The following is a 23685-nucleotide window of genomic DNA, read 5'->3' as shown; positions in this document are numbered from 1 at the left end:
TAACTAATTCTATTGTACCTTATTACTTTTCATGTTATGGAATTAGCAAGGTTGCATGGTTATGTAACCACCAAATGATTATAATAACGAGTTCTTAAATATCTAACCCACCACAATTTAACAATAGCTTTTGTCTCAATGCACGAATAGAAGAGTGAGTGGCCTGATTAGAAAATAATGAAGTCTTTCTCACACTAACAGACACAACATGGATTACTACTTGCATGCATGTCCTTACTAGTACAGTAAATGCCTGTCGCAGCCTGGGGCAGGCTATGAAATAAAAGATTTTTTTAAGGTTTTGAATGTCTCTGTCTTCACTGTAAAATGGCACCGTCCCTTTTTGTAGAGCCAATTATGCAAATAAGAATGTTGCACAACACAATGGACAACAATGCACATGCTCTGCATAACAGTGAGAGTGTCTTCAAGTCAGATAAAACTATTGTTTATACTGCAACAATATCATTTTTCTTTAAGAATTAATAAAGTATAATTGAACTGAATAGAATTTAATTGAAATTGGAAATGCCTGTAGTACTTCACTCAGGTTAAGGGAAAGTTGTCATGGTCAGTGTGTGAAAAGGGGGAGGATCCACATACAAATTACAATTAAAGAGACAACCGGCTGTTAAACAAAGCAAATAAAAAGGCCCACAAAAACCAGGGAGTCAAAAGATCTATCTGATATGAACAAGGGGACAAGCTTTGCAGAGTAAAACAGGAGTAAAGAAAACTACAGAAAACTAAACTATGACAATAAGAAAAATACATAGTAAACATGGAAACTTTACAAAAAGAAAGAGGATCTAAGCAAAACGGAACATCTAAAACCCAAATAACAATAGTTTCAAATTAGTTTCAAATCATTTTATACTATCCTTTTAAAATAAATAAATAAATAAATAGCTTGATTAAAAAAAATAAAAAAATAAAAATCAGGCAAATAACTGAAGCGAAGACTAACCTATTTGTTAAGAAAAATCTAGTTCCAGAAAAGCTGAAAACAACTGATGAAGGTAAAGACTGCACACGGAGGAGGTATTTTCTAGCTGACATTTGGCATTAAATGTCTTTTTATGGCTGTAATTGTACACATCTGCCAGTATATGGGATAAAGCTTCAAAGAGAAGGTGGAGAGATGATGGTTGCTAACAAACACACACATATGGCATCAGAAATGCCAATCCATGCTATACTCTTCTTTATGGAGCGAAACAACAGTCATTAGAAGATGTAATGGATTAGCCATGGATAGAGTGAAGGAAGACAGAGAAGAGAGAGAAGGGGGACAAACCAGGATCGAAATGATGGAGATTGGCAGATGGGTAAAATGGATTGGATAGACCGCTCTACGGATGAGAAGACAAGACGGAGAGCTGATGCCTGCTGTTGCAGTGAGAGATAATGGAAACTGATTACAGAAAAAAAAAATCAACTAGGTTTCTCTCATTCCAGGAGCCCAGCTCAAAAACATGACAATAGTATGATTGGTGAGCCCCCAGATCCTGGTTAAAACCGATTGTTGCTGAATTTGGTCCACAGCTGCAACAAGTTCTGAATATAGAAGGAAAGAAAAACATCACACGCAGACGGAGAATAAAAATTTGAGCTTGAGTTCCGGGTGACAGGAATCACAGTTGCTTTTAGGGGCTCTTTGTGCTTCTGTGCGGCCTCCCTGTCACAAACAGCTCTTGTGTTTACACCATGCCTCTCTGGCTTGTGTTCATCTGAGGGAGTTGAGGAGCTGCAGGAGACAAACAGGATGTCTGTGGGAGGACAGATGAGAGGGGGGTAAATCTGACGAGGAAGTTTGTGTATGTGTGTGTATTAATCCCAGGAAGGACTTCCTCTGAATCCGAGCTGCCTGGGAGTTCTGTGGGAGTTCCAGACGTTGACACGGGAAAAAGCAGGCGAAGGGGGTAAGAAGAAAAGAAAGAGAGCAAGAGGGGGAGAGGTACAAGAGAGTGAAAAGGATCAAGGGCAGAGGCGCTGTTGAATCCCACTTCTAAAACATACACACGCACGCACACACTCAGAGGAAAAACCACCCACACTGAAAGGTTGCAAGAAGCAGCAGCAGCACTGGCGTCATTATGAGCTGATGACGGTCTGAACCCACTCAAATACTTTGCCTCAATCAAAGCTGCTCCAGACCTCTGACTGAACAAACACGCCATCTGACCCGGGCTGAATAATGTGTGCAATTAACCCGCAGTGTTTGTTTTAATCCTCTACATGTGCCAGCTGGGTGGGGGTCCTGACTCAGCACGATATTTAAAGATAAGAAAACCAGTTGTGTTCGTTTCAGATAATGTGACAGAGAAATATGCCCGTGTTGACATGAACAAGATCCAAAGACCAACAGTGAGCTCAACCGTAAAAGGTAAAAATGTCCCGAAAAGACAAAACAAGTCTGTTTGTTCGTTTGATCTTCTTAAACACTGCATGTGAAACAAGGACAGACACAGCCCCTGGCAAAAATAATAAAATCACCACACTTTGATGATGCTCAGTTATAGATTTATAGATAGAGTAACAGATTAGATAGAGATTACCGGTAGATATAAAGAATTCTAACAACTAAATTTATTTGAGGATGGATGTTCAAGGATTCAAGGATTCTTTATTTTCATACCAGCTCATGTTTTGTGTCACATCTGTGTTTTTACTAAATAAAAAAGGTGAAAGCTGAGTGAACATCCTCCATGTGTGGTGATTCCATATTGATATAAGGGTACACTAATTGAACGCCACACAAGTGAAAGATCCAGGTAATCACAGCTGCAAATAAGCAGAAAAGGTATGATGTCAGCCAGAGTAGCGAGCTAATGCCAATCGAAAACTTCCCTAATGCAGGCAAACATAGTTGTGATCAAGCAACAAACCACTCTCAGCTGAAATATTAGAACCTCTTTAAAAAATTCAAACCTCAGCACTGTAAAACACCACCTTAGGTCCGAAGCAATGCATCCAGAAAATTTGAAGCACAGCGGATAAACTGTTGTTGCAAGACTTTGCTTCAGGGTGAAATTAACTTTGATAGACACATTCATGTTTCTGTGAAGTTGAACTGTCTGAACTTTTGTAAGTCTTTAATGGGACTTTTTATCTAGCTCCATCATTAGGTTAGCTTTAAATGTGTCCTGGTCTGTTTATGGTTGAATATTTTTCGAATGTAATGCCATTTTTAGAAACCTCCAGTAGACTACAGCAGTTTTTTAGAAATGCAGAATTGCAGTGAATTGCTGCAGTCATTATGAAGGGGCTTTACAAAACAATGCAAACATCTGAATAAGTAGGACCACTGAACTCTATGTGGAGATAAGCCTGCCAGCTACAAGTCTGGATAAATTATTAATGAGCCCTTGTGTGAACATAGCAGGTAACTGTCTGAAGAAAATTCACACTAAATTAATATGTGCACTGATATTCTTTGCTGCTTCATCTTTTCACTAAATTCTTCCAGTGGTAATGCCTGGGAATACAGATACATGTAGTATTGATATCAGCTCAATAATAGACATCATGATAGATTAGTCTGCCGTCTCATCCATGATCCTAAGCAAAACACATACTTTTTGGATCATGTCCTATCTCTTGTATTCTCTACTCAGACGTTCTTTTAGTGCAACAGGCAGGTGTTTAAACAGAATTAAGTCTCACCTAAGTTCTGCAGTAGGCACATGTACTTATTGGCTCTGGCTCTGATTGGCATTGATGGGAACACAGCACCCCGCTACACGTGCTCATTTTCAATGAGGGTGCTTCATTTGGGCCGTAAGAGTAGGGCACAGCTCGATTTTTCTTCACAGAAACAAACATTCACCAACCCTAACGTCTCACACGGAAGCTCAGAAAATGGCAACAACAACTTGCGGCCAAAAAGAGATGAAATTGATCCATTTCACCCATCAGCAAGACGGCTGTGAGCTATCTCTCCGTCCTGCTGTTTGGGAGGGATCTCCACAGTCTAGTCAAAAATGATAAACTAGCTTCTTTTATCTCAGAAAGTTGTGCTCATCAGAAATTTATGTCCAACACGGCCTGTAGTATGTAGTGTAATCTCTTCATGATGTCATAGCTTATAGAGGTAGTGGTAGTTATTAGACCTCTTCTAGATACATTTAGTGTTGCTCTCAGAGCACTGAGGGCAAACATGCTGCTACAGGCAATGAGAAAAGACTTAAGTGACTTCTATCAGCTGGTGTAGCTCCATTGAAAAAAAAAAAAATGTTCAAACACGTTACTTTTGCTGTAAACACAAGTTATACATTCTTTCCATGTGCAGCTGTAGCACATTCTTTTCTGCCTCATTAGCCAAGAGACAACCCAGACGATGGCACAGGGAGGGCATCAGAGTCTGCAAAAACTGGAGTTGTGCTCGAGTCAGAGAATTTGTGGAGGAATAAATTCTGTAAGATGAAAGTTCCTGACAAATAGGGAAGCTCCACTGAAAGATGGTGCCGAGTTGTGTAATCAGATATGTCTTTTGACCGACTTTTGATTTTGACAGTTTTTAGTTTAGTGTTTCTCATTCATCTCCTAACAGTATGGAAGCTTTATAAAAGCATTCCTTTAAATGATTCAATCTGAGAGAGATCAGTACTATTGGATTGTTACACCTCACGGACACATGGAGCAAGTAAGCAATGCTTGATCATAACCAGCCACGTACAACACCAGGGTCTGTCCTGAATATCATTTAATGCAACTAAAAAGAATGAAAAACCCCACAAAAGGTCAAATGAGTTCTTCCTCTAATAAATCCCGTAACTGGAGCCAAATTTCTGAGTAATCTACCCCCCCATGTGTCACGTTGAACATGACTTTTTCACCAGGAAGTCTTTAGAGCTTACGTAACTGGCAGAAACCACAACTGTTCTCTAATTAGAAAGAAGGAAAGATTTGGCTGGTAAAATGCTGTGTAATATATATACCAAATCCCTCATGAGTCCTGCCTCTCAATTTCCTCATGACCATGTGTCAGGCAAAGCTCTGGATACCACACACATACCCACTCCATCATATGGTTGCTTACTCATCATCACAGTACCACATCAGAGAAGCCCCATGCAACAATACACTTGTCTGTAAGCCAAATGTAGAAAAACCACAGCAAGGGGACCAAAGAGACCGCAGAGGCTGACCCCCAACCCCCCAACCCCCCCAACCCAACCTCCTGAGTCATAACTATCACTGCTTCAGAAGTTTGGGTTCAGAGACTAACCATCACAGACGCTAACCCTGTTGGAAATATATTGTCTTCACCATGAAAGCATCTGTCAAGGGAAGACAATGAGGAAGAAAAACACTAATTTAACACTTATCCTCAGCACTCAGAGGGGAAGGAAAAAGAATGATTTCCAATGCAGGAAAACACACGAATGTAAAAGCCGCGTGATCGTAAGATGTCAACAACCATGACAGGGTTAATGAGCGCCCTCTACTTTCTCTCCCAAAATGTTGCAGAGCCTGCGTGAGCAACATTTCGCAAAACCAATTATCTCTTTTGAATAAAAGGTGTTCTTCTATCAAGTGTGAGCCCACTTAAATAGGGTCAAATACAATTCGCTATCACGCCACTTTCAAATAACATATCAAATTGTTGTCACTTCCATTTACGACAGTAATGTGTACCTACTAAATTGCACTACTGCCTTTGGCCGCTGACAACAGCTAATTGTAAATGTCAGAGTTATTCATGCGCGTCTCGCCATGGTGCGTGATTAAAAATCACCTATAGTTCTCCTCAGATGGGTGATCCAGAATGCCTCATGTAAAAGCTGTAAACATATATTTGAGTGGAGGACAAGGTGTCTGAGAAGACTAGCTTATTAATTTGATGTATGAAAGGCAGGCTGCAGCATGGAAACTCCTCAGACTGCAACAGAAACACAACCAGAACACAGTTGTCCCCTTGTGAATCACCCAGAAACATGTTAAAGGATAGACAAAGGCGATAGATTTAGATTTTATTTTATTTTTCTGGTTTCCATTGTCTCTGGTCACCCATGTCTTTATTCTGGCCAGGCATGTGTGCATGCACACATATGACATGTGACAATGATTTGTTTTCGCTCACGACCATGATTATAGGTTGTCAGCCGTGCTTTTACCAGCGCTGATGGGTAATTTCACTCTGTAACATGGTGCAGAGTTGACGGATTGATTGGCGAAAATGCGCATGTGTATGCGCACATGAAACATATGCACAAATGTCACACATTCAGGCACATACAACTGAGCACCCACGGGTACTCTCACTCAAAGCCACATACACACGCTGATAAGACAAACAAATCAACTGCCATGTCTATTAGAGTGGACTAATCAACAAGGCCTACATGTTCTGTCACAACTCACACAAGAACATTACGGATAATTTGTGTCCATAACGTTGCATGCAATTATTCCTGCATACATTCCTGTGCGCATGGCATTTAATGAGCCAGGCTAATTAAATATGGAAATTAATGAGATACAAAGGAAATAGGAAAAAAAAAAAACACAATCCTGATGCATTTTAAGAAGCTGCTAAAAGCCTTTTATTACATTAGGGACTGGAAGGGAAATGTGCCTTCCTCTAAGGAGTCTATTAGCAAACAGAGTGATTAGCCCTGACAGAAACCACAAACTATTAGTTATTCTCAATGAAGTAATGAACATCATTTTACACTTTCCATGAATCATAAGAAATATCCAAAAAAGTACATGGCTTACAGGCTCCTGTGTTGTTCATTCACATACTTAATGAGATGAGGCACATCATGGCAGTTATTCAACATGAATCAACTTAAATGCACTGTGTTTGATTGTTTCCGCGCACAAAAAAACGATGTTGTCTGCAGATGCACAACAGAGCCTCACATGATGCCATGGTGTAGAAACACGGGCAGTTGTGGAGTGACGCAAACTTCATTCAGCTTGACCTGCTACTGCATGCTTGCTTGCTTTTCCCCTCACACCACATCCTTCTGCAAGTGTCGCATGATATGATGGGAAGCTCACTGCCAATCAAAGAGGCCTTTCACAGGGAAACAAGTCATCACATTAGCCTGTACGTAGTAAGGACCCAACTGAAGACCCATTCTTGTGTGCGTGTCTGTATGTGTGTTGAGAGTTTGGACGGGGAGAGACCTCCAGATAGACAGGGTCATATGCAGTTTACAGACGGGAAGACTCCATCCCAAAAAAAAACACTGATGCCACGGGACAAAAGCTGCCCCAAGGTTATATTAGCTAAACTTGAAGAAAAGGGGGGTAAGAGAGGCTAAAGTTCAGCCAAAATTGCCTCCCTCCCCAAGGGAAAAACCTGACAGGCCGCCTGAAGAACCCCCACACTTGACCTGCGAGCACAGGTCAAAACAAAAAAACACAGCAAAAAACGGCTTCGACTCCCAAGTCTTCATATCAGATGAATTCCGAAGTCATCGACTCTCGTCCCTCACCGTGAAAACAAGCCGTTGATCTTTTTTCCCCTGGATATTACCACTGATGTCACTCCTTCCCCCCTCGTGATTGCTCCTCATTTTCATTCTCTCCTCTCCTCGTCTCACCCTGGAAAGAGGAGTGATGGAGGAAGCAAATGAGGAGTAGGTTGGAGGGGTTTAGTGAGTCCATGCAAGCCTCTCCCATAGGGCTTACCTCATGTTTCTTTCCGTTCCCATCCCTCCCACCTCTTTCTCTCTGTCTTTCTTTATTTATACTGGACTTTTTTTTCCAGCCCTTTCCCTTTCTAGTGTTGGCTGCTCTTCCCTTTGCAGCTGAACTTGCTGCATAGCAGAGATGTTATAGCGCATTTACTTACAAGAGAATAATTAATACCATTTAAGACTAGCTTGTTCCAGCAATGAAAAAAGAAAAAATCTGTTTGTCAAATATGAATCCACACAATTAGCGGCTTATTTTTCATCTAGTCTTGAACACTGACTCACCAATTTGCCCCAATAGCAAGATAGGTTGCTCAAAGAGGAATCAGAGAAATCATTACAACTTCTGGATGTCAGTCATGATTATAATTTTTTGGCTTTCATTCCGACACGAGTCCTTCAGCATTCTGTGGATACATTACACCTGATCCAGCATAATCTATTTTATTTTTTTTAAATATCTCTAACCCGTTTCATCCGACACATTTCGACAAGCTACTCCATCCAAACACTGATGATCCGAAAATCTATCAAGTTCATCAGTTTAAATTATTGATCTGAATGAATGAAATTTTAACTGGGAGTGTTGGACTACTGAAACTGATGTGATGCAATCTCCTGGAGTCAACCTACTTTATGCTCAAATCAGATTAAACCCATCATCTGAGAGGGTCAAACTTAGAGTTTGATGTGTGAATACAACATCCTTTTGGCACTCTAAATATCACATATCAGAGTCAGTCTTACTTGTTTCAAACACTCAACATCCCAAGTCTTTTGAATTTTTCATCTCTGAGATATGCACATTGGCAATGAGCTTAAACTCACTAACTCCAATGGCAATATTAGATGCAGAGAACCAACTTGTTATATTCCCCTGTCAGTCCTGAGCTGCTGTAAATACAATTATTTGGATTGGTTTTCTTTTTTTTTGCACCATGTCCTGCACCCTGTTCACTTTATCCGACCGCGACTCCAGAAAGTTCTTGTTGTGAAAAACATCTCCAGCAAATAACATCTTAAGTGCAAAAGTTCAGGCCAGACATCTCTGATGTCCAAGAGTAAAAAACATTTCTTATCATTGCTGGCATGCGAGCAAAATGCTTTGCTGTAGAGCCAAGCTGCCAGAAAAGGTGAGTTTTAAAATGTAGCCTTTAAAATACCTCAAGCAAATTTCACATTGTTCATGTGACATCTGATAAATGTTAGGGACCAAAGTAAGGGTCTTGTTGTGTGCAAAAAATGTTTTTGGAAATGTTTCCCGACCCGAAATGATGTGCAATTCCGGGTTTTACTGAGTAGACGCCACAGTGCAGAGGAAACAGAAGCTCTGGGCACTAATGTGACTCAGCTGTGTTTTCTTGTCCTGTCGGTACCATCATGCTCGTGTCAGCAGTTACCTCGGTCGCTACAATGGTTCGCCACTAAACCTCACACAAGCATATATTTTCTGACATGTTATCTGTGAAGATGAATACTGCCAAACAGCATCATGAGACTGTCCTTCTCCCCGATCATGCCCATGTCATATGTTCATGCAAGCAGATATTACTTATGAGGTCTGTAGAAAATCCAGTGGTTGTGAGAGCTACGACAACAAAGTAAAAAGCTGTATGATATCCTTAACCATGATTGTTTTCTAACTCTACCCAAGAAGTTTTGATTTATAACCCTAACCAAGTGGTGTTATTGCCAACAGCCAACGTTGCGTTTACATGTAACCAGGGCAACCAACAAAATGGCGCCCATGAAAGTGACAGTTAAGATTGCTAAAATAATGTCCTTCAGCCCTATCCATGATCATTTTCTAACCTTTGTCTAAACCCAACCAGGAAGGGAAAAATATTTTTGGTAAAGTGTTGTCATACTAAGGGGTGAAAGGTATAAGGCATAGAAAGATGTATGATTCCAAGCACTACGAGTAGCCATGTAATCCACCCCTCTCGCTTCCTACTTATGAGGACTTTTTAAACGAATGACTTAAGAATGACAAGTGCTGCTCCGCTGCAGAAATGCTCATATCCGTCGTATTTCCCTTTTGCTGCTTGTAGGGGCGTAACTTTAAAGGATGCTGTTGTGGGTAGTATTGATGGTTTTAACACACAATCATACGGAAGTATCGATTGGAGGACTTGTTGGCAGTTCTGGTGTGACAAGGCCCTAAGGGCTTGTGACAAATAACCAACGAGTGGCTGGATTTCAAGAAACTAAAACCCATTGGGAGCTTTTGGATCATTCACGGTGGGGCTCCCTACAGCTGGGCCGGTGTTCAATAAACAGAAATAAAAGAAGATGAAGACTACTTTTACAGGTATTATGCCACTTAATCTGCTTAATGTTTAATCTGCTTAATGTTTCATTTTCTACACTGTGTGCTGTTCGGATTACAGTAGATCTGATGCTACCACCTGAGGCAGTGAATGAATTGTCAAAGGTGTCTGAGGCCATGCAGTTTCGCTTCACAAGCTCTTTTAAATTCAGATTCACAATGCAGTGGTTAAAAGCATTTTGAATAGGAAAAAAATGGATTGTAGAATTCAATCGGAGGCTCAGAAACCCAGGTGTGAAAAAACAAACGTTGCTGAAGGTGATACATTAAGAGGACCATCAAGTACTGAACTGGCTATGCAAGGTAAGTAAAGAAACTAAACCAAAACTAAAATACATAAATAATTTACACCGATACATTAAAAACCAAAAACCCCAAATCACCTCAATGCCCCAGCACAATCTATTCCCCTCAAGAGCAGTTTAATTGGTTCTGAGAGTATGCGTTTGCCCGACCACCCTGGAGATAACAAGACAATTAATTTCATGTCAGTAAAATTAACTCCTTGTTTTACTGGCAGCTGTCCAGCAAACACTGAGTCACTGCTGCAGACACAGAACTGGATGCCGATTTTCAAAATATACATGTTGCCTTTGACAAATAATGAAGAAAACTTGTGCAAATATCCAGAGTGCTAGCTAAAAAGCTAATGTACGTAATCTTCAAAGTGAACAATGTGCACGAGCATGGTAACAAACTATGTATTCGTTGCAAGAAAAAAAAAAGCTATCAAACAAAACATTTGAAAGGAAAAAAACATGTATGCTGACTCAAAAAATGGCATTAAGAAGTAGTTGATGTGATTTCCAGTGGGCCTATGCTATACCGCCTTTCTGCATGACAGAAGAACTGCTTCAATAAGTTTGTCAGTAGTTTCACGTCTCTGAGAAGCTTAATAATCAATCTTCAAAGAAAATGTAAATTCTCCCAAAAAGCCGTTAGAATCATTTTCTTTTACTGACAGAAAAAAACAAAACAAATGGAATCATCTTAAGGCTTTCTGCTCTCTTGCTCTTTAAGCATGCCTTCAAGACAGCTTTTCCTATTAGCTGCCACTGTGTAAGGTAAACCTTGTTGAACCTGTCTTCCTGGCTCTTCTTTTTGCTCATAAACACACACAAACACACGCATTCTGACTGATTAGAACTACTCACATTTGCATAGATAGCAAAAACAAAGCGAAATGAAAGGAAAGTTATTGCGGCTATAGCTTTCACTCTGTCAAAACATAAGCCGCTATATATGCTAATTAGCAATTTAACATGGATGTCTAATTAATGGTATGCAAATGAGACACTGCCATTATTGGACCTGTTTTATATAGGGATGGACGTGCTATTGAAAACAGACATTCACCGCTGACGCTGAGAAAATCAATTTGGTTAATTGTCAAATATGCAAACACGTAAATTGAAGTCATACACTGTTGTGACCGAGGCGCCTAGCCATTGTCCCAGGAGCATGAATGTGAGCACAGGAGTGAGAACAGACACAACCACAAGCACAAACGCACAGGCACGCTCTCCTCTTATCTCATCAGCCCTTTAATGTCGTTGGTATTCACTGCGCTGTCCTCTGACACAATGCACGCCACTAATTACCAATTCCCTTGATAAGGGCACTGCCCGTAGAATACATGGCGGAGGATGAAGGGTCTGTCTGCTATTGAAAATTCTAACTATACACCACTTTGAAAATTGGCTTTCAATCAACACAGCATTGACTGCTAAATTCTGCCACAGTTGTGTTCTCAGGCTGTGCAGTCTTCTCACGATGGCCCACTAAAACAGCTGCCATCCAGCTTAGCTAAGGAGGACAAACACCTGAGAGTCTCTTTATAAAGTGCAGAACATTCTCATTCCCCCCACACAAGGATGTCTGGGTGCGCTCTGAACTGTACCACCTTGTATATGACCATAAAGCATTAATCAACAAGACAAATACAGAGAAAGTCACCGCAACATTGCCACTCTCCTTCACTCACTGTGACTAAGAGGAAGGCGAAATGCAGACAGAGTAGACATCACACAAAAGATTTGTTTTTCTTCCTTTCCTTCTCTTTTTTTTATTTCTTTTTTTTTTTGTTGCAGTGGAAGTTAATTGAATTTGTATGTTAATGAGGGCTGTGCATAGCTAACGAGCTCAGTGTGCGACCCATTAACATGTTGAATGATTGTTATGCCCGGAGCAAGACTCAGCTATAGGAGCTCAAAACATCAAGACAAAGAGCCAATCTGAATATATTATAGATTCATTTACATGTTCGTTGACATTACGTACATGTTACATTGATATTTGTTCCTCAGTTCCATCATCAAGAACTGACTTTAAAGGCCTCTACAAACTAAGACAGTAGGAGGATAGAAAATACACAAGGAAAATGAACAGAAACACAGAATATTAAACACATTTTGTGTATAATAGTAGAGAAGAAGACAAGAAACCTAAAACTAGTGGGTCATTCAGAAATCTAGAAATCTAACTGTTGGTACTCTCATCATAGATGCAGTTGTGCTTTAAAGTTTGAGTCTCTTTTAGATTGTTCTACATTTCTGCACAAAAACTAAACTTGAAAGTAGATAAAGAGAGCCCAAATTAATAAAGTGGTTCAATTAACTATATTTGGTAGCTGATATATTAAGATAAGTCCAAATAAGTTAAAATTATCTAGCATTAGTATCTGTAGCAGAAGCATGTGAACCTTTGCTTTCAGTGACTAGTGGCATCTGTGAGATCTGACATGAACCATTGAGCAGCAAAAACTGCAATTAACCATTTCCAGTAACTGTTTATCAGCCTTGCACATCAGCTTGGAGGAAATGCATCCAATTTCTGTGTGCAGAACAGCTTTAACTGTGGGAAAGAAACATAGTCTCTCCAACGTGTCCTGGGTCTTCCCCGGGGCCTCTTCCCAGTGGGACGGGCCCGGAACACCTCACCAGGGAGGCGTCCAGGAGGCATCCTAACCAGATGCCCGAGCCACCTCATCTGACTCCTCTCGATGCGGAGGAGCAGCGGTTCTACTCCGAGCCCCTCCCAGATGACCGAGCTTCTCACCCTATCTCCAAGGGAGAGCCCAGACACCCTGCGGAGGACACTCATTTCGGCTGCTTATATTCGCGATCTCGTTCTTTCGGTCACTACCCACAGCTCGTGACCATAGGTGAGGGTAGGAACATAGATTGACCGGTAAATCGAGAGCTTCGCCTTCTGGCTCAGCTCCTTCTTCACCACGACGGGCCGGTGCAGAGCCCGCATCACTGCAGACGCCGCACCGATCCGTCTGTCAATCTCCTGCTCCATTCGTCCCTCACTCGTGAACAAGTCCCCGAGATACTTGAACTCCTCCACTTGGGGAAGGATCTCATTCCCGACCCGGAGAGGGAATTCCACCCTTTTCCGGCTGAGGACCATGGTCTCAGATTTGGAGGTGCTGATTCTCATCCCAGCCGCTTCACACTCGGCTGCGAACCGCTCCAGTGAGAGCTGAAGGTCACGGCCCGACGACACCAACAGAACCGCATCGTCCGCAAAAAGCAGAGACCCGATTCTGAGGTCGCCAAAACGGACCCCCTCAACGCCCTGGCTGCGCCTAGAAATTCTGTCCATAAAAATTATGAACAAAATCGGTGACAAAGGGCAGCCCTGACAGAGTCCAACCCTCACAGGAAACATGTCCGACTTACTGCCGGCAATGCGGACCAAACTCTGACACCGGTCATACAGAGACCGAACAGCCCATATCAAGGAGTCCGGCACTCCATACTCCCAGAGCACCCCCCACAAGAGTCCCCGAGGCACGGTCGAACGCCTTCTCCAAGTCCACAAAACACATGTGGACCGGTTGGGCGAACTCCCATGCACCCTCCAGGATCCTGCCGAGGGTATAGAGCTGGTCCACTGTTCCACGGCCAGGACAAAAACCACACTGCACCTCCTGAATCCGAGATTCGACTATCCGGCGGATCCTCCTCTCCAGTACCCCCGAATAGACCCCCTATAGTTGGAACACACCCTCCAGTCCCCCTTTTTAAAGAGGGGGACCACCACCCCGATCTGCAAGTCCAGAGGCACTGCCCCCGATCTCCACGCGATGCTGCAGAGGCGTGTCAACCAAGACAGCCCTACAACATCCAGAGCCTTGAGGAACTCAGGATGGACCTCATCCACCCCCGGGGCCTTGCCACCGAGGAGTTTTTTAACCACCTCGGCAACCTCAGCCCCAGAAATGGGAGGCCCCACGTCCGAGCTCCCCAACTCTGCTTCCTCATCGGAAGGCGTGTTGGTAGGATTGAGGAGGCCCTCGAAGTATTCCCCCCACCGACTCACGACGTCCCTAGTTGAGGTCAGCAGAGCCCCGCCCTCACCATACACGGTGTTGACGGTGCACCGCTTCCCCCCCCCGAGCCGCCGGATGGTGGACCAGAAACTCTTCGAGGCCGTCCGGAAGTCGTTCTCCATGGCCTCCCCGAACTCCTCCCAAGCCCGAGTTTTTGCCTCAGCAACCGCCGAGGCCGCGTTACGCTTGACCTGTCGGTACCCATCAGCTGCTTCCAGAGTCCCACTGGCCAAAAAGGCCCGATAGGACTCCTTCAGCTTGACGGCTTCCCTCACCACTGGTGTCCACCAGCGGGTTCGGGGGTTGCCGCCACGACAGGCACCGACCACCTTACGGTCACAGCTCCGGTCGGCCGCCTCAACAATGGAGGCACGGAACATGGCCCACATGGCACTCTCCAGTGCCTCCTCCAGGGACTCCAAAAAGGGTGGGTACTCTGAACTGCTGTTCGGTGCATAAGCACAAACAACAGTCAGGACCCGTCCCCCCAACCTAAGGCGGAGGGAGGCTACCCTCTCGTCTACCGGGGTAAACCCCAATGTACAGGCGCAATAAGAATGCCCACACCTGCTCTACGCCTCTCACCGCGGGAAACTCCAGAGTGGAAGAGAGTCCAACCCCCCTCGAGGAGGCTGGTTCCGGAGCCCAAGCCATGCGTCGAGGTGAGTCCGACTATATCTAGCCGGAACCGCTCAGCCTCGTGCACCAGCTCAGGCTCCTTCCCAGCAAAGAGGTGACGTTCCACATTCCAAGAGCCAGCTTCAGTAGCCGAGGATCAGACCGCCAAGGTCACACTGCACCCGACCCCCATGGCCCCTCCCACGGGTGGTGAGCCCGTCAGAAGGGGGACCCATGTAATTTCTTCGGGCTGTGCCCGACCAAGCCCCACGGGCACAGACCCGGCCACCAGGCGCTCGCCGGCGGGCCCCACCCCTGGGCCTGGCTCCAGGGGGAGGCCCCGGTGACCCGCGTCCGGGCAAGGGCACACGGTGTCCAACATTGTCCATCATCATAGGGGTTTTATGAGCTGTTCTTTGTCTGGTCCCTCATCTAGGATCTGTTTGCCATGGGTGACCCTACCAGGGGCTTAAAGCCCCAGACAACATAGCTCCCAGACTCATTGGGGCACGCAAACCCCCCCACCACGGTAAGGTGACAGCTCAAAACATTTGACTCTATTCACTTTTTTTTTTACTACTAATCAGTAAAGGTTTACGTAAATTTGCCTAATTGACAGCATCTGAAATTGACAACAGAAACAACTCCAAGACAAAAAGAAAATGGATTCATAGATTTTTTTTTTTTTACTAGTCAAGCCGATTGCAGCTCAATCTCAGCGTTCATGTGTGGAGGTGATCTCCGTATTCCTGTCAGAAATAATAACCCAGCCCAATTATCTCAGAGAATCTGATACTGTGGTCCAGCACAGCCTGCAGGAGAAGGTAATGTCATCCCTTCATGTTGTCATAGATATAGCCTTCTCCCCTGTAATGACCAGTTCTTGCCCTCAGACAACAGCAAACATGCAACAACTGCAAACGGGGAAGAAAAAAGATCAACTTGCTTTAATTGGGATATTTGGGGATAAACAGTTTAAACATGCTATTTTTGGTCTAAAAAAACCCCCATCATTGAGACTCGTGATGGTTTGCCATTGGATGGACTGCAGTGTTCCACATAAATTAACCTAAATCAAGCTCATTTAAGCGATCACCAACTTTTTCCTCCAACTTATTTTTACTGAAATGCAACACTTTTACTCAGGAGATAAGGTTTTCAGTTTTTTAAGTTTGTTTAGGTAGAAGGAACAAAATGACTACCTCTCACTTGATGGTAGTTGGGATAGTCTCAAACCACCTCATAACCCTGAGTAGGAGAAAAATGAGTATGGATAAAAATGACCGAATTAATTATTTGGTTAGGTCGAGGAAGTGCCTTCATCTGCAACAAGCCTCTCCTTTATCATCTGGGTTACCATGGTGATGAGTCCCGAAAACAGAGACAACGGCCATTGCCCTTCAGAAAAAAAAGCACAGACACATAGTAGAAACACACATACACACCAGAGTGTTATCATTGCTATTGTTAACCAGGTTAAAAAAAAGCGGAAACTCATATTTACAAAAGCATGACCTTCAAGTTTTTGTTACACTTCAAGTATTTCTTTATTTATGGAATAGAATAGAAATAGAATACAAAAATATTTTATTCATCCCCCAATTGGGAGAAATTCTTAATATTTATTTATTTATTCCTAGTCACGGTTGCTTTATTGAAGCTGATAAACAAGCATATGTATTTTTTTTTCCTCTTGACTGTTTCACTCTGCAAGCAAATTCAGTATTTTTATAGATATAGATCTATATATATATTTACCTTAAACTAGCTGGGACAATAGCCTTTACAGACAGTCAATCAACTCTCGAGAAGCCAACTTTTCCAAGAATTATGTTAATATATCTATACTAAATCAATTTCCTCTGCTAAAAACTGCTCTGGGAATCATTAGAGCTGAGGCTTCAGTATTTGTAAATACCTTTCTCATATCTCAAATGCAAACCCATCATTTACAGTTGATATGCAGAAACATAAATCTGGCTCTCTCTGTTTACTGTGCCCTCATCTCACTGCTGTGTGATGGTGTGATTGGGACTCACTGCTGCTATTGGAGGACTGCATAAGGCTGCAGCTGTTGGACTGGAAAGAGAATATAAGTCTCATTATAGTTGCTGTACAGCAAAAGTCTAGACGATTTTGCTCCCGTGGGATCCTATTCATATTACAGAGACAGGCTAATCACAGGCTTTTATGATGTGCACAATCAAGGCACATCAAACGGAATGGAGTACGTGGAAAGTTCAGATCAACCTGAATGTATCATTCATTCCTCTGCTTTTCTATCTCACACTCAACCCCCTCACTGGCTCAGTGATTTTATGAATTTGCCGTGCATCCTCTGGCTGTGCTTATCTCCCACCCTCCCTGCCCTCACTTTTCCAGCTTAATGGCCGAGTGTGTATGTATTGACACAGCTCCTCAAAGCTACACAGCGGTGTGCAGGCAGTACAGTCCAGCTGGAGGTGAGCTTAATGATAAGGTTAATGAGTGTGGCTGGAACTCGGGCATGCCTCCATAGGCTATTACAGGAAGGAGAGAAGAGGTGAAAACAATGTATGTGAAGAAAGGGGAAAGTAGGAAGGCAAATGAAAGGTCAAGAAAGAAAAGAAAAAAAGAGAAGATAAAAATAAAAAAAACAAAGAAATGTAGCTAAAGGAAGGACATGAGAAAATGGGAAAGCCAAAGAAACGGGGGAGGACAGGGTTAGAGCATGGGGTCAGATGACTTGACAGGGGTGTACAGAAAAGACTAGATAAGAAAGGAAGGTGGAAGAGAAAATAAAAAAATTCTAAAAAAAGGGAATAGAAAAGCATAGAAAACATTTGATGAATAAGGAGGAAGAGAGAAGGAAATGACACCAAAGGAAACCAAGAACTGGACAAACACACACGCTTAATCATTCACACTGAGCCAAAATCCCCCACTATGCATTCTATTCTTCTCTCTGCTTGTGGCTCATTTTACTGGATGGACAATAGAATTAATAAGCGCCTGTGTCACTTTATCAGTACTGCTGTTGCTGGTAAAGAGGCAGTCATGCTTCCAGCTAGATGCTGGCAGGCACACCCTCAAGCTGGGATGCAAAAACACGCGCACACACACACACACACACACACACAAGTCGTTCAGCACACATAAAGAGCCCCTGCCCAGACAGCCCTGTAGGTGTAAATCCCCAGCTGATGGACATGTCGTTGATGTCCAGGCAGAGATTATCCTATTTCCTTCTTTAGTCTGGAAAAAGCCCTGAATCAGCTTCAGAATACTGCTGATGCTCATCTCTAATAGGCTAATCTGCACTAAACTCATTTTGTGCATGTGTGTATGTGCGCAAGTCTAAACTGCCTCCTTTTTTAGATTAACCCCACGGTGTCAGTGAGGTGTTGTGGATATGTGCTTCAGCTTTTAGCAAAAGGTATGTGCTGTAAAAACAGCTTATGCTACAGATCAGACCAATGGAAGGCATTCAGGGATTTTCTGTTTATCATCTTTTCATTTCCATTCATTATTGAGGCATTAAGCTGATGCTCCTATCCAGTGAGGCTTAAGATGTGCAGAATGGTAGAATAAACTCAGTTTTTCTCAAAAGTTTCTCAAAAGCAACCAATAGTGCAAAAGGCAAAGTTCAGGCCCAGAGTGCTCTTTACATATTCCAAAACCTACAAAAGGCAAAGCTATTTTCAATCCTATTAGAGCAGAAAAAGTCAACAAAGAGGACTTTGAGATTTTCTAAAAAGAGTTATGGAGTAACATTTTCCTATAAAGGAGTTGACGTGAGCAACATTTATGTCCATCCACAGAAAGAAAACGTTTAGTTTATTCTAATAAATGTTTGACAAACTAACTGAGAGGGGCCACCCTCCCTTGTCTGACAGCCAAGATAAGACAAGCTTGTCTATAGCCCTATTCGGACGGGACTAGTTTAATGGGGGGACCTGGGGTAAAGTAATAATAACCGGGAAATCTAGTCCCGTCCGACCGCGCCATGTCAGTAAAGATAGCGGAGTATGTCGGTAAACTTTGCCGAGAATTCTACCTCCTGTGAAACGGTCCGGAGTATCTACCATAGGTAATACTAATCCCGTGCGAATGCGACCTTCGGTAATAAGTACGGAATATGTCGTCACATCCTTTTAAAGAGAGAAACAATTAGGTGTAAAATAGAAAATGACACTTAAGTTTCGTTGTGCAATCCTTTTTTTAAACTATACTTTACATTCAGGTAAAATAAGTATCCTGAGCAAAACTTTTGGTGAACAGTACTTTACATTAAGGTAAAAAATGAATAAATCTTCTGTTCTGTTATACTGTACAATACGTTTTAGTAATACTTATCATTCAGGTAAACAAACAAAAAAGTCTTCTGCGTTTGTATACAATAATTTTGGAGCAGAATGCTTTATATTCAAGAAAACTCCTCCCATGTTAGATGAATATTACAGGGATTTCTTGTCCCGTCCGAATTGGTCATTTCTTCTCCCTGGCGTCGTCTGGTTAACCAACATTACCATACGTCCCCCCATTGAACTAGTCCCGTCCGAATAGGGCTTATGACCTCAAGGGCAACAGATACTCATGAAGAGAAACACTTCCTCAGTGACTACCTGTTGAGCAATATATCATTCAGAGTAATTTTTTCATTTCGAAATCCTCAGTTTTCACAGTGTTTCTGAAATCTTTGTTTATCGGTTAGTTTGACTCCTCCTTTGTCTGTGATTATAAATCACTAATTCAGTTGGGAAAGCACCCACACTGATAGCTGAAGAATGACTGATGCTGGCAAATGAATGAAGCTCTGTGGGGGCAAGAATGAATCATGAATCATCTATTTATTTCTACGGTATCATTTTCATTTGTCGTTTGCTTTAGTTTACTTCAGTCTGTCATTTGATATCTTACACTTAGGCCACAGTGTATTTCAGAGCTGTAATCCAATCTTGTGCTTCTCATGTTAGTTACCCACTGAACATAAAAAAGTGCTTGTTCAATCACAGGTCACATTTGTTAAATGTATTGTTGATTATCAAAGACCTTAATTAAATGACAAGGAAAATAGATACGTTTTAAGATTGGACTTAAACATTTCTAAAGTATATGACTTTCTAATATCAGCTGGAAAACTGTTTCAATAAAATGCTGCATAGAAGGAAATGCTCCAAAAACATATACAGATGGTTTATGGACAGTAATCTTGAAGTATGTGGCCGTAGAGCAATAGATGGCAAACAAGATTGTCGACAAGATATGTGATAATAAAAAGAGATAACCGAATCAAAAATAACACCAAAGTTGTCTCTGTGACACATGATATGAGTGTCCATAGAGATATTGAGTTCTTATAAAAGAGTCTTTGTGAAGGAGAACAAATGACCAGCAGTTCATTTTTATTCGAATTTAAAAGAGGAAAGTCAGGGGACTTCCGGTCTTTACTATGTAAAATACAACGCTATGTGAACTGTGATCATGCTGAAGATCCGCAAAATCTGCATGTCATCAGCATAGAAATAAAGATGGATTTCATGATGCATCATTTGCATAAAGAAACTATGCAGATTGAAAACTGTGGGCATATATGTGAGGGCCGTACATCACTATTAACTTAACTGAGTCTGTTGCTATAACTGTTGAATTTAAAGCTAGAGCCACCATCCTATTATGTTAAGCTTGTATTTTACTGCAAAAATGGAAGCTAGCAAACTAAGCTAACTAGCATTCACACACAAAATTGAGCCTTGCTTTCCTAAGATTAGCACTCATAATATGTGTGTCGTTTATTTGATTTAAAAGTCCACCTAAAATTAGCATAAATGCTACATTAGTTGATACCAGAGCTAAAAGCATGAGGCAAAGAGTAACACTGAAGTGTTTTAATAGTAGAAATTTCTTTTTTGTTTTTATTTTGTTGTTCTACTTACATTACATTGACATTACCAACTATCTCCACTCCATTAATATAACTGGATGAAGCTAGCTTGTGACTGACAGTGATAGACAGGTGGTCTTATCTAATGTTTTTTTTAAATCTCTACTCTTTTCCAAACTCTTCCAAAGAACTTCAAAGGTCTTTCTGTTTTAAAAAAAAAACACCTTGTGTCAGGTTTTGTAAAGACCCCTGTGCCGTCTTAATGCAACCAATGAAACTGAAATCTTATTTTAAACATTTTTTTTTTTATTCAATTTTGACCATATTCGTACACAAGCACTTTGAATTGCCTTGTGTACGAATTTTGCTCTACAAATAAAATCGCCTTGCCTTGCCTTGCCATAGGAGTGACAAGTCAAAACTCAAGATTTAGGCTTATTTTCCGGAGTAAATTTTGATTGCAATTTAAATCAAATTCCTTTAAAGGCATTTTAGTTCAGCTGCTGTTTCAAATCCATGACTGCTGAGAAAATCTTGTCAAAAAAGGGAAATGAAAGAAGAACAGCGCCTCATCTACCGAACACTTGTGAACATGTCATTGTGGGATACTTTACTCCCAGTTACAGCGTGGGAGATGTCCATAGCCAAAACATTAATGAGCAAACATGATGTTGGGTGTGAACTGCATTGCTAAATTGAAAGAAAATACTTAACACACAAGCCTCAGTGGACCCAGTTCCGAGAGTTTAGTTGAAAAAAAAAAAACTTTGATCAGACCATTTGACAAGCTACCAAATGTGTGTATAAGCCTGATTGACCAGCTTTAATGCCCAGGCGCTCTGGATTACACACATCAGTAGTCTGCTGGCTTCACAGATCAAGTCAGGACCTACTGAAGGGAGATAACTGAGCATGTGTACAAAGACACATATTCGGTGACACTTTATATAAGCGAACTTAAAGTCTGATCAAACATGTTAATAGAGCGCTACAGAATGCTGAATGGTTCCCTATCAGTGATCGCTTGAGTGTGTGTGAAAACACTTTTTATGTGTTAATGGAAATTTCAGATCAAATGTCCTCTGATCACTGGCAGTGATAAGAGGGTGATGTGAAGTTAGTCGTTCCTCATACATCATGGTGTACAACAGCATCCGTGTCCACAGGGAAGTAATTAAAAGGAAAGTAATATAATGTAGCCTAATATATAAACAGAATCTGTACTTCATAAATGTGAAGTGAGGATACTAAGACTTTTTCAAACCAAGAATGCATTGGGGATCAAATTCAGTGTCTAAAGCAGCTAAGCATTTAGTCATTGTCAAGTTTGAAAGCGTCCTGCATATTGTCAACTTTCACAGTGTGCAAATGACTCAGGCCCCTCCTAGTCGTGGATCAGCCTACAAACCACATCTCAGGAAATGTGTTCCCCTTTTACATACATAGGCTTGAAAATGTGTGCAACCCCCCAAAACAGAAGTTTCTTGTGAAAAGTCTTCCATGAACACAATATTTATGTAAGAGTCACTGAGCAGTGGCAAAGAACACCACCATTTCCTGAAAATCTTTTGAAGTCAGGCAGAGGTTTTGATTTCAAGCAATCCTATGATCAACTCTCTCATCAAGTGTTTGTGGTTTTCCAGACATGGACTTGACTTCCATCCTGTTATCTGCATTTCTTAATTAAGTTATTTACAAAGAAAATGGTTCTATGAAACTTCCTTTCCCTCTATTTTCTCAAAGCCTTAAATCTTCTATAACGTGAGAGTCAACTATTTAAACTTTCTCACTGGCAAGTACAATAGACCTAATTGTTGGGAGATCATAGCAAAAATCTATAAAGCTTTAAAATTTGCATCACCTGACCTTTGCAAATGATGATTGTGAACTAGATGCAGCTTAACATATTGTCTGGACGTACGTGTGTGTTCGGTCTGTAATGCAATCTGATACATGGACTGTTCCGCATGGTGTTCAACTTGGGGAAATGTCTTTCTTTTTGGATGAGAAAGGCTATTTCTACCAGCAACAATTTCCAGTTTTATAGGATTTGTGCATGGAATTATCAAAACAAAATTACACTAATGATAAAAGGTAAAAGGTTAGTTGAAAGGAGTTGGTCTTCTTGGTAGCCGTTTTTGTATAAGATGTAGTTAAGAGATGTAGGAATCCCTATGCACCTATTAGGCTGCACAGCTTTGCAGCTTAAGACAATGTGAATACACTCTTAAGTTTCCATTAAAATGTGTTCAATATGTGGAAATAAGTTTGACTTGACACTTGTTTTTTGTTTTTTGTTAGCCTGTTGGCTAATTTGTTCATTTTGTTAATATTTGCATCCAAACGCACATGTATGTGGAAGCGACGCAAACAAAATCATTAAAGTTGAAATGTTGCTGAACCTTACTTATAGTAATCACGGGTGTCCAAACTTTGGCATGTCACTGTGGACGGCATCCCGCCATTCCACCATTCCGACAAGGCTTTCCATATAAGGAAATGTGCGTTACTCAACAGGTGAGTCCCTTCTTTCTGTTCATGGATTTTACATGTTTTAAGACATGTATGTGATACAGCCTTTAAAAGCGTAAGTAAAGCCTCCCCCATTCTCTCTCTGCGTGTTATTCTTTAAAGTTTGTGATGTTTGAATGATATTAAATTGATACTAAATGATGATTTAAGGGTCAAATCTACAGTCAGAGGGGAGGATCAGGTGGATGTGGGCTTATTTCGGATTTAAAATATAAAAATACAAATAATAATAATAATACGTTTTGGGTAGCCTAATATATGAAATTGGTTTTATTTGCAGCACCGGGACGTCCGACACAGGTGAGCTGTCATTGATGTCTGTAATTGCAATTATTAATGTTGCATATGATGC

The sequence above is a fragment of the Odontesthes bonariensis genome, chromosome 18 (genome assembly GCF_027942865.1).
Source record: "Odontesthes bonariensis isolate fOdoBon6 chromosome 18, fOdoBon6.hap1, whole genome shotgun sequence".
NCBI classification, from domain to species: domain Eukaryota; kingdom Metazoa; phylum Chordata; class Actinopteri; order Atheriniformes; family Atherinopsidae; genus Odontesthes; species Odontesthes bonariensis.
The sequence above is the reverse complement of the archived record's forward strand: the minus strand, read 5'-3'. Positions refer to the sequence as shown.